Genomic DNA, 4477 nt, shown 5'->3' with positions numbered 1-4477 from the left:
CACATAATGACTCTTTTTTTTATTGTTTTTGAAAACTAAACGGGTACATACAAAATAGACTTCACTCAGAGATCACAGGCAGTTTGACGTGACTATGATGATTATTTTGACCAGAAGTGGGAAATAATAGTTACTGGATGTAACCCCAGTTCTTTGAATATGTGTCTAACTCTCTGACCACTGTTGTTATTATATTTTCAATAATACACATATATTTGGATAAAGCAAGCATATTTGATCACCCCCATGTTGATCCCTACATAAAAACAATGTGTGATTAACAGCAGACAATTATGCAATTAAATATATCATTCGATTGACAGATACAGTTACAAGTTAGTCTTTTCAATATCCATTCTCGGGAATTGTTCTTATTGTAAGCTTTTGTACAGTTCTGATTATTAACTATCTCTCCACCTCCCTACACTCGTATGTAATTTTGCTCACAAAAGAGGCAAAATGCTGATTAAACAAGGTTAAAGATAAATTTAACTGAAAGCATTTAATTTTCCAATTTCCTATGGATATTGTAATTATATCGTTATTGTAAATTATTTTTGCCACAAGAAAAATCTTAGGACAGCCCTACTCCATGGGCTGTCCCTTACTACTATTTCAAACATTTAAAATAACTGATTATGTTGAAGGACTCAGAGAAGACCTGTACAATTTGATTGCGTTGTATTTATTTCCACCAATTATTTACATTTTAATTATACTGTATTGTTTAGGCTGATTTGGTTGGATGATATACATTTCCATCCCATCGAAAATTAAGACAAAAAAGCATGGCCAGCTGCCTTGCATCACTATCGTTCCACCACAGTGTCTGCTGCACCTCAGTGGCCGACACTTTCACTGGTATGCTCTGAATAATTTTTCAGAATTTGTTCATAACTGATGGACACAAGAAAGTTAAAAAACGTATTTACATTCACATTTAGTCATTTAGCAGATGCTTTTATCCAAAGCGACTTTCAGAAAAAAGGGAAACAATCAAGGTATAGTGCAATAAGAGCCGTTAGCGCAGCAATAAGTGCTAGTGAGGATTCTTTAAGGAGTATAGTTGTGGTGTGGTGCTAGGAGATGGTACTCTCTGAAGAGCTGGATCTTCAGGAGGTTTTTGAAGGTAGAGAGGGACGCCCCTGCTCTGGTAGGAACTGGTAGTGTGTTCCACCAGCGGGGAACAACAAATGCAAAGAGTCTGGATTGCCTTGGGCGAACAGATGGCAGAGCCAGGCGCCGTTCATTGGGAGAGGGGATCTGATAAAAGCCTTCAGTGACTGGAGTCACAAGAACTATCTCCTACTGAACACCTCAAAGACTAAGGAAATGATCATAGGTTTCTACAGGTTCAACCCCCCCCTTCAGCCAGTGAATACCTGTGGGGTGGACATGGAGGTGGTGCCAAGTTCTAAGTATCTAGGTGTATACCTGGATAATAAGTTGGACTGGTCCCTAAACACTGACACTCTCTTCAAAAAGGGGCAGAGCCGCCTCTTTTTCTTAAGGAAGCTCAAATGAACTCCTTTTACTGGGGCAGTAGTTTACCCCCACCCAGAGGGGGCAGTCTACCATTTTCTGTCACAGAATCATGGCTTAAAAACTATTCAGGAAATAAAAAGCTGCATGATCACCTTATTGTGAAAGTATAATTGCTGTCATAGCCTTTAAAACAATCACGATGTACGATGTCAGGTGTGTGTGTGTGTGTGTGTGTGTGTGTGTGTGTTGAGAGTAGGAATTCCATCCATGTATAAAAAGTCAGTGTTTGCCTGACAAATGTTATCTAGCCCCTGGAGAAATCTTGTACTCCACACAGTCCTTTTTCATCATTCAAGCAGTGAAGGCATGAAGTCACATTGTAAATGATAGTTTGTTTCTTTACACCACTTATGGAAAGCCGATCAAGACCAGAGAGGTGGAAGGGCCCCTATCCACCCAAATAAACACCCCCACAAAATGGACTGCACACCAGAAAAACCAGACAACTGAATCAAAAAGTCAAACTTTTCTCTGCCTGCTGCTAACACTCTCTTCATTGACAACAATAAGAGCTGCACCTTGTGGCGCCACCTTGGTGGAACAACAAACGACAATCAATAAAACAACCAATCTGAGCCATATAACAGTAGATGAAAGAAAGTATAGTCTAACAATTGCAAAGTCTATTCTGTGTAGAACTTCTTTTTAACTTTATGCTCTACAAACCCTCACAGACAGACCAGGAGCCTTGATGAATCAATTCACATGCGGTAAATAGGTTCAGAACCACTCAAGTACTGTACTTTTACAATTTTGAGGTACTTGTACTTTACTTGAGAATTTCCATTTTATGTAACTTAATACTTCTACTTCACTACATTTTGAGGCTTTTTCTAAATCTATCAATGTTGACTTTTGGGGTTCTTCAGGTTAGGTCTGGTTGGCTCATGTCAGATTTAGGTGATCACATATGTCTTTTAAATGATCTGAGTCAGATGTCAACCAGTTAATATTTATGTCACCCAGGACCAGCGTCTCTGATTTGTTATACTGAGCGATGAGGTCAGCTAATGAATTGATTGCACTGGGGAAGGCTGAGGGTGGTCTGTATGCTCCCACAACATGGATGAAATTATGACTGGATAGGTTGATTTTAATTTTGTAAAACAGTAACAGATAAACATGATTAAACGTATACAGCCAAACCACCCCCTTTCCTTCCATCTCTGTCTCATCTGTGTAGATTGCATTTATGCAGGGACATTTCTGAATCATGTATGTTGTCTTTAAGCCAGGTTTCTATTTGGACCAGGATTTCAGGGTCAGTTTGTGATATTAGAACTTCCAGTTGATCTAATTTAAATTGATGAATTGAAATTGATTCTTAGCCTGGCTAATACCAGACTATTCTCAAATGAGGTCTAGTCTGGCAACAAGCAATGGATTTCTCCGTAGAGGAGGTGTGGTTAACGATCCTCCAGAGCCGTTTATTGGGCGCTTAGAATGTCTATCAAAAGCGTCTGTAGGTAGCTCTTAGCCAATCAGATCAGTTATACCAGATGACGTAGTAGAGCAACAGAAATGGATGTTTGTTGTGTGTTTGTCTGTGAGAGAGTGTTGCTTGCTGCTTTGCTTCTCCAGTTCTCGCTTTCTGCAAGATTATTTATTTTCACGCTTTATTCCCCCTCATGTCATTCAGCCACACATCCACTGATTTTATGGGCAATAAACAAGCTGCTGCGGGTCTCTCGGCGGCTCCGCTGTCCCCCGGCTCGGAGCCAGATCACCGGCGGTCTCGGCGGCTTGGCGCTACGAGGCGGCAAGACCGCTGGTGCGGCGCTAATCACCGGCGCTACCGGTGATCTGGCTATGAGCCGGGGGACAGCGGAGCCGCCGAGAGACCTTTCGCCTTTCAACTTTCGCTCTAAACTATTTAAAACACAGTCTACAGCTAAAGAGAGTTTCGCGTCTGCAGCAGCCATGTTGGATCCGGAAAACTACAAGTTTCCAAGTGCCGAGTAGTACGCGTCATCGTCTTGCTGTCTCTCCCCGCTCTGTGATTGGATCCCTAAAACAGGGCTAAGAAACCTCTCTGGTTGCCAGACCGCCTGGAGGTTCGAAATTAAATTTGAGCGCGCAAGGCAGTCTGGGTATACCCAGGCTACAGACTTCTCATATTCAGATTCATCAATCCCAGGCCACGTCTTGATTTAAAAACCTGTGGGTTAAATAACTCTTCCCTGGATTCATCACAGAAGTTAGTTGGGGGGTGGCTGTGGCTCAGTTGGTAGAGCGGGTTTCCCACCGATCGGATGGTTGGTGGTTCGATCCCTGACCATGGCATCCTACATGTCGAAGTATCCTTGAGCAAGAAACTGAACCCCAAATTGCTCCCAATGCTGCGTTCATCGGTGTGTGAATTAATTCCCAATGGTGGCAGGTGGCACCGTTTAGGGAAGCCTCTGCCACCAGTATGAATGTGTGTGTGAACGGGTGAATGAGTGCAGTCTGTAGTGTAAAGAGCTTTGAGTGGTCGCAAAGCAACTAGAAAAGCACTATATAAGTCCAGGTCCATTTACCATTTTGGATTTATATTTATTTTGGAAGGTTTTATAGTTATCAAAAGTTTTGGCCTTTGAATTCTATTGGGAATAGACAGGCTGTGTTTTTGATGAGCAAAGAGTGGAGGAGTGGATGTCATACCTTCATGCTCTGAAAGCTTTGCAGGAGCAGAGTTTAAGTTCAATGTTCATGGATAATAGTCGGGAACCAGCAACACTTGGATGGAGTCGGTGGTGTTCATTGTCCACTGGAGGATGACATCTTAATAGCCATACTTGTTTTTATATTAAGATTAAGATTAGATTAGATTAATCATTTTCATAGCAGGAAAAAATGTCTCTATTATGTTGTGATTTGAAATTATAATGCATTTGTGAGTGTGTCAGGATTCCATTTGTTCTGTGTTCTAATTTATGCACATCAGTTAGAA

Source organism: Centropristis striata, chromosome 22 (assembly GCF_030273125.1).
Source record: "Centropristis striata isolate RG_2023a ecotype Rhode Island chromosome 22, C.striata_1.0, whole genome shotgun sequence".
NCBI classification, from domain to species: domain Eukaryota; kingdom Metazoa; phylum Chordata; class Actinopteri; order Perciformes; family Serranidae; genus Centropristis; species Centropristis striata.
The sequence above is the reverse complement of the archived record's forward strand: the minus strand, read 5'-3'. Positions refer to the sequence as shown.